This window comes from Orcinus orca, chromosome 21 (genome assembly GCF_937001465.1).
Source record: "Orcinus orca chromosome 21, mOrcOrc1.1, whole genome shotgun sequence".
In the NCBI taxonomy this organism is placed as follows: Eukaryota; Metazoa; Chordata; class Mammalia; order Artiodactyla; family Delphinidae; genus Orcinus; species Orcinus orca.
The window spans coordinates 34518531-34532500 of record NC_064579.1 but is presented as its reverse complement, the minus strand read 5'-3'; positions in this window follow the sequence as shown (position 1 = coordinate 34532500).

Genomic DNA, 13970 nt, shown 5'->3' with positions numbered 1-13970 from the left:
TCCGAGTAACACTCCCCCTGGTTCTTTCAGTACCTTGCTACCTAGGAATACACACACACACACACACACACACACACACACACACACACACACACACGAGAAAAGATACTTCGCCCCAGCCCAAAGGGGCCAGACCAGAAGAGCTACATTACTGGTAGGACGGTGGGAGCCGGGGCCAGGGAGCTGGCACGTTTCTCCTTTTCAGCTCTTTTTTTTTTTTTTTTTTTTTTCTTTTTTCCCCCCCTAGAACCCTCATTATAGCTAACGCTGGTAATAAGCGTAGGAAACAATAGAACTCATAGAATTGAGAAATGGTAATAAATCTTGGAGCCTGTCTCTAGCCCAGCTCCCCGTCACAGGATATTCAAAGTTCTTCATTCAGTAGGTGATGCTGAACGTTCACACTAATTGGCTACAGCACAGACAGAAGACTCTAGAACTCATTGGCACGGCCCTGCGCGCTCTTCCTGCCAGGCGCCGCCGGCGGACAAAGCACGCAGGTGTCCAGAGCAGCGCTCAGGCGCTCCCGGCAGCTACGCGCGTTCGGCTGGGGGCTCCGCGGCGTCTCTCTCTCCTCTTCCCTCCCTAACAAAGAAGTTCCGTCCTCCGAGGCCCTTAGGAGAAGCCGGTGTTGTGCAGGGCCGAACTGCACCGCACGCCCTCTCCTCCAAATGAACCCCTGGAAAGCAGGCATCCTGCTACGGGGCCGTCAGGCTTTCCGCCTCGCCGAGCTGCTGTCGAGGGAGGGCGGGACGGTGGGCTGCTCACGCCGCGCCCTCGGCTGCGGTGGAAGCGCGAGCGAGCGCGGAGAAGAAATGCAAGACGTGGCTGCCTGTTCTGCAAACCTCTGGCTGCTCGCTGCAGATCCGCCGGGCTGCTGCCGGTGACTTGGCCGTGTGGGCGCTGCCGGCCGTACAGGGGACAATGGGACCGAGCCGGCGGCGTCGCCCTCGCGTGGGGACCCCCTGGTCACACTGATACGCAGCTCTCCGGAAAGAAAAAAAAAAAGCTGCCGAGCTCCCCTCGCAGTCCGCACCCCCTCCCCTGGAAACGCAGGCCTGCCGCCTTTGCAAGCCTCGGAAGAGTGCTGGGGAGGAAGCTAGTGGCCGGACCTGCAGGTTCACTTTGGGCTTGGGAAGGACCTGACGGGGCCCCGGGGCTCTATCAACTCCTCACCTGAAGGTGAAGCTTGTCGGTTAGAGCCAGCTTCAGGGGCGCCTTCCCGGGGAGGGGGGCGAGGCGGGGCTGTCAGTTTTCTCCTTCTGTCCTAAGGCCCCAGCCTGTAGCCAAAGGGGCTGGGTGGCAGCCGCTCCTGCGTCCCTCCCTTGGGGAGCGGCCGGTCCCCCGCAGCCGCTTCCTCCTTCGACTGGCCGGGGCTTTCAGGCGTGCAGAAAGGGAGTACCAGGTCAGGCAGGTAGGAGGCTCTCCCAGGAGGCTCGTGGATACCACTGGACTTAAGAGCTGTTCTTTGGACTTACTGCATCTGCTCTAGCAAACTGAGGCCACAGAGACCTGACCGCCGAGCTCAGATCCGGGAGTTGCCTGGGCTGCACCCTCTCCCACTGACCCGACTCCAGGCGCTAATGAGAAAGGGAGGAAATGCCCGGGCACCTGACCTCCCAGCTTTCCTTCGAGAAGATCAGGAAAGCCCATAATCCACATCCGTCCAAAAGGAGGTTATGTCTCAACCGACAACACGTAAGTGATGAGTCCCTTAAAACAGGGGCTGAGGCTGGTAGCCGCTGAGGAAAACAAATCACTCTGCAGGTAGCAAGCAATTAATCTGGAGGACTGTACGTCACTAGGACTGAACCTGCACACGGAAGTCTCAAGCAGCTCTAAGTTCTCGTCAGGTGTTCCGTTTACCCCCCTTTTGCGAAAATAAGCAACCTATTCCCTCGGCTGTTCCGTTGAGGGAAACTGCAAAACAAAGATTCTGATCTGATCACTGACGATGTCATAAAATTAAATGACTCTTTGTAGTGGGAAATATGCTTTCATTACCTTGACTCAAGCAAGATAGGTCTCTCTCAGCGCCCATGCCTTTTGGAGCCACTGAGTGCCGTGGCGATCAGACAAACAGGCCTTGAAATGGGACCATGATTTTCGGGGACATTAGTCTGTGTGCCATGCACGCCGCTGACCGTTGGCGAGAACACAGCTGGGAGGCGCAGTCCAACTGCTGACTTGGTTTTGCTTGAGCCACATAAGAGGTGCGGTTCTGCAAAGGAGTTTGAACACAGAGGCATCTTTTCATGTTTTGGGTTAACTCCATATATGGGTTTAAAATCTGTCAGATTATTCCACACTAAAAGATGTAACCTTTATCATTCATAGTTAGCCTGTATATACAGTGAAATATTATTTGGCAATAAAAACAATTGAAATAGTGATGCAGGTTAAAATATGGGTGAAACTTGAAAACATTACGGTAAGTGAAAGAAACTACTCATGAAATATCATCTATTGTAAGATCAAGTACACCAAAGAGTGAAATATCATCTACTGTAAGATCAAGTACACCAAATAGACACAACTACAGAGACAAAAGTAGATTAGCGGTGGCCAGTGGATGGGGGATTGGAGGTACGAGAATGTTCTAAAATTAGACTGTGGTTGCACGACCCTGGGAATATACTACAAACTGTTGATTTGTACGCTTTTCATGGTGAATTGCGTGGAATGTGAATTATATCTCATTAAAGCTGTTAAGGAAAAAAAAAGTTATGCTGGAGTGTCTTTTAAAATCTGTCATATTTTCTATACACATTTTAGTAAGTAGTATATGTACTGTATTTCAGGTATACATATAGTGTATTCGAGGTATAAGTATATAGAGTATTTAAGGTAGGCTCTAGTAGGTTTTATAAATTAGTGACACAGGACAATTTTGTCCATGATACAATGTCTGTTAGCTATTTCACAATCCAGGCTATAAGTTAACTTGTAAGCATAGGTTAAAAAAAAAAAAGGCATCACGTGACTATAATTCAGTATCAGACCCATTGGAAATCCCCTCCTTTTCCACAAGTGCCCTCCCTTCTTCTCCCTTTGCCGACTCCCTAGTCTGGAATGTCTTGTGCTCTCAGCCCGCTAGAACATCTACTTTTGAGAGCACCAATTAATGACACACCCCTCCCTGAGAAGCTCTTCCGTGGTATTTTCGGCATGTAATAAGCGATGGCCCCATCTCTTCTAGGGGCCTTTCCCAGTAGCGAAGAACTCCTGGAGAACCAGGCATTGGCCTTATTCCTCTTTAAACCCACAGGGTCCAGCACAAAGTTCTGTCATATAGAAGACTCTCAATAAATGGCTGTTGAATGAATGAGTGAGCACACGGATGAAATATTTTCATTGTATTCAGTCATTCTGACTTTCTTTTAAAAAAAGGATATGTCAGAAACAGAACTGACTTTGAAAATGTATTTGCAAAGTATGCTCTTCCACTTTCCTGCCCATCCGTTTTGCTTAACAATTCTAGGCATGAGAGCAAGCTACATGAATTTAGCTCTGAACTTAACTGGCTTATCTCAGAAAAATATGCAGTAGTAAAGACAAAAATAATAGGAGGGGCTTCCCTGGTGGCACAGTGGTTGAGAGTCTGCCTGCCAATGCAGGGGACACGGGTTCGAGCCCTGGTCTGGGAAGATCCCACATGCCGCGGAGCAACTGGGCCCGTGAGCCACAACTACTGAGCCTGCGCGTCTGGAGCCTGTGCTCCGCTCTTAAGAAGAGAGGCTGCGATAGTGAGAGGCCCACGTGCTGCAATGAAGACTGGCCCCCGCTCACCGCAACTAGAGAAAGCCCGCACGCAGAAACGAAGACCCAACACAGCCCAAAATAAGTAAATAATTTAATTAAAAAAAAAAAACTCACTCATTAAAAAAAGATAATAATAGGAAAAGGCAAAGGCCAATTTGGTTTTCCTCTTTTTCAGTAAGATGTACCATTTATTGAAATTTGGGGGAAAATGTGGTAAGTACCTATTATATGCAGACGCTCTAAGAATTTTCTATTAAATGGGACCTGATTTATGAAATCTTTACTGTCTTCCGAATTTCCTTTGGATTTTTAACGGTAAGAAGTAAGGAGCCTAAGATGACTGCTTCTCATTTCTTCAAGACAAGGGTTCAGCTGGTATTGGGGAAACAATCTCTGTTTGTTCCTGTCTTCTCAGGGGGACTGTTTCTAATTGATCTGGCATGGAATTTAGTTGGAGATGTGTATGTTGCAACTGAAGCAGAGAGCCTGTATGCTTTCTAAAGTGATAACCATATAGGCCTTATTTGAAACACTCGAGGATTTTCAACATGAACCTGGGTTAAATTGAGCTATAAATTCCACTCGAATGTATACATCTTGACAAATTCATCATCACTTGAAGATAGATTCAATCCATGCTCCCCTCAGATTAATAAAGATGATGACCGCTGATCACAAATGCAAAGGTTCGTGGTGATAAAGTACCATAATGTTGTACTTGGCACTGTTTAAATGCAAATTGCCCATATTAAGCAGACATTTTCTACTGTTATCACTTTCAGTCGAATGGAAATGTTTAAAAATGATCTCTGGGTAAAGAAAAGGATATATAGGCAAATCTATTTCCTCTTACACTCTTTTCAAGTGCACTTCACTCTCATCGCGAAGATTTAGTTAAGCAAAAGCTCAGCTGAACTAAAAAGCAAAGCGGCTGGAAGTTACTTCGTATGGAACTGGATTCAGGACTTCCACAAAATAATTTATTTACTAGTCTTCATTTAGGGACCTGATCCATCATGGACGCTTCCAAACACAACAGACTTCTAGGCTCCCTTTGACTCCTTCTGAATATCAAATTTAGAGCTTACACTTTATTAAAGATGATAGTCCTAAGTTACAGATGTTGATGGTCCTTCCCTAGCAGCTTTAAATTGCCTTGAAAAAGATACAGTTTCTTTAATTAAAAAAGCTGCACAGAGCTAATCCTTCTAGCTGAAAAAAGAAAAGTTTTAAGCAATCTCTTTCTGCTCGCAGAGAGAAAGGCAGACAATACCATAACAGATCAGAAACATAAGCTATAGTGTGCAGCTAGGAGCACAGCAGGGAACTGAATTCTGCTCCGACTGTGTCATTTTTTAATCCCCCATCCAGTTTTCCCCCGTCTGACCTCATGCTGAGATGAAGTTATCAGAGAAGACAGCTTTACTCTTACCAATGAATCCAACCCTGGATCTGTATTATCCTCAGCAGATCAAAACACCGCTTTCATCAAATAGCATTATCTGCATAAAAGGCATGCAATTGCCCGATAATTTCACCCAAACTATGCTATTCATTTAAAGGACAAGAAGAGAAATGGAATTCATTCCTTTGCGGGGGGGGGGGCAGCAGTGAAGAGTGAGGCTTAGAGAGAGGCAGAGCCTAGACAAGCTAACTTACCCCCTTCACCCATGGGAACTTTTCTGTTTTTAAACACAAAATCCCAAGAAGGGGTCCATTTAAAAGTCCCCCTACTCCTGCGCTTTAAGATTAATTGTTGGAGGAATTTGGTGCAGTTTGAGTGACAAAAGTGTAAGTTGTGTAGAAAACTGGCAGTGAGAAATTACAAAGCTTGCTGATGCCATTAGCCATGCTTCCCTGAACCCCAATAAAAACATCATATCCAGTAAAATTGGAGAAGCATAAGAATTAGCTGAACAGTTGGATGGAGTTTTAACACAACCTTGCGTGGGCGGGGGAGGTGATCCTCCTGGAAGATCTTTCTACGCATCATGAGAAGTCTGAATCCTGAGGTTGGGAAGACAAAGATGTATCACACAATTTTGAGCGGATACTTTGAATAACATTTAAGAAACCTGAGGAGGGAAGATGAATCTCTTTTTGATTTAGAAAATACTGTAGCCTCCTTGAGATTTTCTTTTCCATTTTATGTTGAAACAGTCTCTCATTTGCATTGTAGATTGTATAAAATGTTATAATGGCATTCTCTTTAATGGAGCCTAACTCCTTATTGAATGACATCAGTTGTTTTGCTCAGGGTATCCTGATAGGTTAGAGCAATCAGACGAAACCATTTGTGTCAAGTAAATGGAATTACTAAAAAGTACTAAAACTCCCATGTGGGTGTGGGTGACCTATTAGGTATATGTTAATATCCTTTAGAGTATGTGTTACTCACCATAATTTTAATGATTCGCTTGAAAATGTAACTCTTCTGCTCAGTTCTTTCAGAATTTATTCTGTAGACTGACCCTGTAAGATATCCAGCTTAATCTCTACCCTTCCATCACCCACACAACAATTACGCACAAAAACATGTAAGACAAACAATCAGGACTGCTTGGAAAAAAAAAATAATAATAATGAACACAGTTCGCACCAGACGGAGGCTAGGAATACTCCTGGGAATTCATGAGACAGGTGAAGGGGCAAGAGTTTTCCCCCTTGAAAGAAACACAGAAATTAATCATGGCATATTTGTCATCATTGGCATTTTAATTACATGTATGTATTCTCTAAAGCGTTGAAGTGTAATTAATAATTGGGTATTTTTTCCATACCAACTTCCTGAAACTACAACTCAATACCCAAGTGCTCTGAGGCTAAATGTCTGTGTGTATGTATGTATATATATATGGTCTACTGAGTAGTGAAGTTTGAATTCATGTTTCCAAAATAGAGCTTCATGACATACAAATTATCTTAAATTTAATGTGATTAAGCATTAAACGATGGTATTTCCTTGAATTTAATGACAGTACTATTTTCATGTCAAACTTGATTACAGGAACCAGCTTTCAGAGTGAACTGTTTAAAATCCCAAATCATTAACAGATCATTTAGGGTTCAGTCCCAGAAAACTTCTTGTCTGTGAAATATCAACTAAAGACATGGAAGCAGAGAGGGGAGTTTCACATTTTGCCCACAAGTGTGTGCAGCGTGTGTGAGACTGATTTTAGAAGTCAGAATTTTGTCCGCAAACGCTGGGAGAGAAAAGCTGTTTACATCATCAATACCACCGCGACTCTCAACACACACGTGTAATTTAGGTTATAATTCATGCTCGTATACTATTTCCTCAAAATAGCAAAGCACATCATGGACCACTACACCCACGAGAAGTGGAGACAGTGAGAAAACCGACCTCCCCAAGACTTTAGAACATTTCAAGGCAACACAGGATTTTGATCTGTTACTCTTTACTTTCACCCAAGCCTGTGTTTGATGCCCACCGATTTCTCTCAGAGATTGCAACTGGATCGTTCATAAATCCTGATTTCAGAAGTAAATTCAATCACAGTCACATGGGCCTGGGCTCTGGAAGGCTAAACAATCGTCTTCGTGGACTGTGGAATTGTTTGATTTAAACAGCACTACTCTCAGAATATAAGCCGCCCGCACGGTGCAGAAATAGGCATTTCTAACATATTGGGTATTCTCTCGCTGAAACTTCAGTGCACTTTGCTTACACTACATTAAGACCGCAGAGACTGGTTTGCTCTGTAGCGTAATACATTACTAAGAGAGGAGAGTTGTGGATTAAGGCCATGAAAAGGCTAAAAGACTCAGATTGGAATAAAGTAAGTTCTGACAAGGCGGCAAGGTCTGATTTTTCGTTTCTCTGATGAAGATGTAGCTCTGGGTTCTGTATGGCTCAGGGAAAAATGGAAGGAGCCTGGCATTTCTGGAGAAGATGGGGAGAAAGAAGAATCTGGCCCAGGCAGAGTAAGCGTCCTGTTAACTGGCCACTTCTTTCCTAGCACTTGCCTCCAAATCTAGCACTTTTAATCCACAAAATCTATGAAAGATCAGGATGTACCTTCCCCCTCTTTTACCCTTGGATAAGATATCTAGGAGAAAAAAAAGTAGGCCATGAGAAGATTACGAGCTAAGAGCCTTTTATAAAGAGGGAGGAAACTGGCAGAGGGAGAATCTGACTTAGAGGAAAGCGAAGGAAGAACAAGCTTACACTGAAGAGAAACTTCAAGGATGCTGGGAGGAAAAGAGGGAGTCCGTGGGAGCCGTGGGTCCGGGTCCTAGCCTGATGCTCTGCTGTAACGGAGTCTCTCCATTTACACGGATGAGTGAGTTCTGGACTCCCGCCTCCAGAGTTTGCTGTGTTACTTAGAAACTAGATTTGAATCACACCCGGGCACAAGTCTTATCTATTTTCAAGCTTATTAGAAATCGACCTTTAGGGGGCAGGGGAGGGAAGGATTGGGAATTTGGGATCAGCAGATGCAAACTAGTATATAGAGGATGGATAAACAACAATGTCCTACTGTAGAGCACAGGGAACTATATTCAATATCCTGTGATAAACCATAATGGAAAAGAATATGAAAAAGAATATATATATGTATAGCCGAGTCATTTTGCTATATAAAAGAAATTAACACAATATTGCAAATCAACTATACTTCAATACAGTTTTTTACGAAAAGAAATCAACCTTTATAGTATTCTGAAGATTTTGATAATAAAGAATTTTTACCATATTAAAATTTGATGATTATCTTGATAATAAATGGGCTGACAAAATCTGTGGTTGTCCGAGACCAATGTTTTTCTAACTGTGACCATTAGACCACATGCATCAGAATCACCTGGGGGTTCTTAATAAAATATTCGTTCCTGAGCCCTACCTCAGCTCTGTGGAATCAGAACCTTCAAGGATGGAACCAATACATAAGCACTTTTCACACGCTTTCCAGAGCATTCCTATGTACAGGGAAGTCTGAGCAATATTGCCCTGTGCTGAACGCTTTACATAACGCAACTAGGTATTTCAGTTTTTATCATTAGCCTATTCAAGAGAACTTGATGCAAATAAATCTAGTTGAATTATTTTCAAAAGTGACACATTCCTATTTAAGGAAGAAACCCAAATTCACAAAATGAAGAAGGTGAGAATATCTGTCTGAAGAAATTCCAGCTGAAAATTCAGTTAACTCTTCAAAGTTGGATTTTGAATCATTCTTTCCAAGAGCAGAAAAGTCAGTGAGTTACAAATTGAGATAGCATTTTCTATGCGTCTTAATGGTTGGATTACTGAGTACAAATTTTGGCTGACTACATTGTTCAATAGTATATGTATGATTCTAAAATTATGTAGAGTTTGAATGAACCTTTAAATATGTATTAGTTCTATTTATTATCAGAAATGAAAGAATTCTTTGTGTGAGATGGAATAGAACTGATTCAACATGCACAGCTTTTAATAGAAATCAAGAATAGATATGTCCAAAATATTAAAAGCTGTCTTTGGAAGTGAGGCATTTCACAGGTCAGCATCCCAGGCTATCTCCAGGGTGGTTCTCAGAAGTACTGCTCTTGCTGAAAGCCCTTAAATTTTTAACATAAAGCGTTCTCTCTACCCTAGCATCACTTCCTTCTTTTGCAATGACTTGTCTCTGAAGGATGTGACTTTCAACGAAGAAGTACTAGTATTATATGTAAGGATGTGATCTTGCTTCCCCTTACATTAAAAATTTAAAGTCCTTACTGTGAATAGTGGGGAAAGACATTCAAGTAAGTCTTTTTTTATATTGTCTTAACTGCTCGTTAGTATATCATTAGTCTACCTGGTCGTCATTTGGCCCTTCCTCCTACCCCGCTTCACCTCGCCTACATGAGTTCTTTCTTGCAGACAATGTGCTCAGCACCTAACATGCATTGTCTCCTGTAATTTTCATAACAACTTCAAAAATAGTTACTTTATTTCCCCCATTTTAAAGATGAGTCCATTGCAGAGTAAGTAATGTGGTCAAGAGCCAGGATTGATAACCCTGATTCCAGGGCCCAAACACTTAGCAATGACACCTATTTCTTCCTTACTGGAAACAGGAGGAAAAGACCAAGTTCTGATCATAATTTAGTTTACCTTCTATACATGTACACAAAACCATGTAGACACAGAAATACAAAGTCAAGCTTAATGAAAGAGAAATGCCTCTTAAAACAAACACAACTCCGACGAGAATTCCACAAAGAAAACACCTTTTTCTTTTGCTTGAGTCTGTTTTTGAGAAAAGTTAATTATTTTACAATGTGAAAAAAATGAACTCGACGCAACTTTAAATCCTGGTCCACAGCAAGATTATTCATCCTTCTTTACGTGTAAACAGATTTACAATAAAAATTGCTCCCAATATTTTATAATCCCTTTATCTATATCTATAAACAAAATTACTGCAACCATCAGCACTTGTATTAAAATAATGGCTTAAGGTTACACTTGCAGAAGATTTCAGTTCTCTCTTGAGAACTGAAGGATTATTCTCTCTTCAATCACTAATCTCCACAGCATAGAGTTAAATCACTATTGTAAGGTCTGGATATAGTAAACATTTTGAATGATAAACATTTGTGGCTCTGATGAAAATTCTCCAGGAAGGCTGTGACTGCTCCAGTGGCCTCTAGCTTGCAGAAGCTGGTAATTCTCTTCAGAGGACCAGGAAAGTTAAGAAGGGCGGCTTGTAAGCTCGCTGCTGCTTGAAATGACAAATCATTGAAAACCTGTCCCTGAGAACAGCTTGGGGAGTAAATGTGGATAATAATGGCGTATGTGTGGCTGCAAAACAATAATGAACCTGTCTAATCAACTGTTCTGAATAGCAGTAGATCACAGTGGAAGGAAAAATACACATCCTTATTGACCCTTTGTGCATTCTGTTACCCATAACTCTTCCCAAAGGCAGAATTTAATATAAATAACTGAAACTGGAGTAGAAAGTAAACCCATTATCTTTTCTTCTTTATGGATATGATATATTATGATGGGAGGGTTATTTTTTTTTAATTTGAGTTTTTATTTTATTATTTTTAAAATTTTAATTAATTAATTTTTGGCTGGGTTGGGTCTTTGTTGCGGTGCACGGGCTTCTCATTGCGGTGGCTTCTCTTGTCGTGGAGCACGGGCTCTAGGCGTGCGGGCTACAGTAGTTGTGTCACGTGGGCTCAGTAGTCGTGGCTCGTGGGCTCTAGAGCGCAGGCTCAGTAGTTGTGGCGCACGGGCTTAGCTGCTCCGCGGCATGTGGGATCTTCCTGGACCAGGGCTTGAACCCGCATCCCCTGCACTGGCAGGCGGATTCTTAACCACTGCGCCACCAGGGAAGCCCCAGGAGAGTTACTTTAGAAAGGACTTAAAGAACAGACTCATATTCATAAATCAAAAAAAAAGTGAACTATGGCCTGATCTCACTTTATTAATTTTGGTTATCTTCATAATGGATGCATATTAGTACAGATAAAACGTATTTGTTGTGCTCCTTAATGACTGATAAACTATTATATTATTGATTGTACTGGTCACATTGATTTTACATGTACGGACAGGCCATATGTTGAGGATTAAGTTATAGGAAACAACTTCTTTTTCTCCTCCAATTCCCACCACCTTTAGATTTCACACTTATGTCAACACAGTTCATGTCATAGAGAGCTACTGAAAGGATTAGATTAGTTTATGAAGACGGTCATGGCCCCAAATCCACTTGATACGCCAAAGATCACTATCACCGCCAACAAACTGAACTATTTGTCAAGTAAAAATTTCATTTCATCCTGGGGTTAAATCTACCACACAAGAAGGAACAGAAAGTCTTCGCAATATCAACTTATGTCACAAGATGTTGTGAGAATCAAATGAGATAGCATTTAAAATTTTTAAAGGTTTCCATGAAGCTTATAATTAATATCTTTCATTTATCTAACCAAGTATAGTTCTTCCAGTTCAACTTGTGTAGTAAAAACCAAAGTGAATATAACGTACATTAGTCATCGGCTCAATGTGATGATTTCTGTGAAGTGATGCTACAAGTCTTCTAGGTTTGTCTTAATTTTAAACATTTATTTAATACCACCTGCACAGATCTGAAGATGAGCAAAAGGTATACAGGATTGAAAAATGGGTTCTCTCTTCCTGCAGTGATACATGATGTTGAGCCCCTGCACTCATTCAATAACTACTTCTTTTAATTAGTGAAGAAAATGTGCAACTTGGCCGAGTGCACTGCCTCGGACGAGGGAAGCAGACTTCTCAAAAAGAAACGTGATTTGTATGTGTATGAGTTTGATCCATTTAACCTTATTAGTATTGATTTTCTATGGAGTATCTTTTTCATATCAAATTTTGGTGAGAATACCATCAAAATAATTTTTCTTTTTTTTTTTGCGGTACGCGGGCCTCTTACCGCTGTGGCCTCTCCCGCTGCAGAGCACAGGCTCCGGATGCGCAGGCTCAGCGGCCATGGCTCATGGGCCCAGCCGCTCCGCGGCATGTGGGATCTTCCCAGACCGGGGCACGAACCCGTGTCCCCTGCATCGGCAGGCGGACTGTCAACCACTGCGCCACCAGGGAAGCCCCAAAGTATTTTCTTTTTATGTTTATCTAGACAAACTGCTTTGCAGGTTAGTATTTTAAATCAGTTAAACCTTTATCTGAAGGGGTCATCGTTTCTTTAATTTGGATAACTTAAATTGGACCCAAATCCTTGATTTCAATTAAATTGTACATTATTTTTGTAATCATAATTTCTCAGACCACTCTCTCCATCTGAAGTATATTTAAGAAAAAAGTTTGCTTTGCCTACATTTAGAAAAAAGATACAATCTGATTTGGAGTGGTGAGCTATTCTGATTATGGTTTTGTTTCTTTGCAATATTATGACTAGATTAGAAACTTCACAATAGGAAAATTACTAGGCAACTCAATATAGATTTATATATTTGGAGATACCACAGATATATGTGTATATTCATGTGTGTATCTGTTTCTGTATATGGATGAATAGATAGATAGATATGTCTGTATATCTGTGTTTCTTAGTATAGTTTTATACTTTGCCATTGTTTTAAAATAAACTAAGCTACCAGTCTCTTGGCAGTATTTACTCCTGGATGCTTTAAAAATAATACAATTAAGAATCTACCTTCTTTTTCTCGATTTACTCTTTTCTTAATACATATTTACACCTGTAAAAGAATCAGTGCATCACAGAGAACTTTCAGTCTGATATATAATATAAAGTATAATACCATCCTTTTTGTGAGATTCATTCTTCGATTACGCTTTTTTGGTTATCCTTTTATACCGAGAGCTTTTAAATTCTGGTTTTCCCTGATTGGTGACATGTTGTGGTCTTTCAAACAAGGTGGTTCTGCTGATGCATCCAACAATTTCAGTTACTTCACTTTGTAACTTTTTCATCATATTCAACATTACCCCTTAACATTTTTTGATACTTCTTCTTTAGGAAGCAAGAATTCTGAAGAGTGAATTCTGATTAATATTAAACAATATAAATTTGTCTATTTGTAAAAAAAAAAACTATGTCCATATTTTCCTTTTCTTTGTATTACACATTATGGAATAGTAGTAGATTTCCACATCTGTAATATAAATACTCTAAGCTAAGCGCGTTTAGGTGCTAGCTCACAGTATCTATGCTTAACACAATTTATCTGCTACTTTTACTGCTTTTCTAAAACTATTTGCTTTAGCAACATTTTTTTTTCAATAAAATAATGGTATTGATTTTTCAGTAAGGAATGGTATTTATTATGTGAATTCAAAATGACTTGATAGTGATATACTCTGTGGAAGGCTAGCTGGCTATCACCTCGGGATGTAACCCTTATTCTAATTTTTTCCAAGTGCCTTGTTGCCACAGATTTTGCTGGGCAACCTTAAATTAAGGCATTTTCCTCCCTGATGACCTGGTGTAATTTTTTTATAGTGTGAATAATTGTGATGACAGAATTAATTTGAGTATGAAAATATGAGGAAAAAAGTCATTACATTTAACTCAAGTTAACTGTTAATTTTGTGAAAGTAGATAGTACGAGCAAACTGAAATTTAGAATGTCAATTCCAAGCTAGTTTCTTGAGTTAATTTTTGAGTTTTTCAAGGGCTTAATATAATGTGAGGTATGATTTAAAAAGTAACAATTATTATTTGGTGATAAATTAGAAGAATAAAATATTT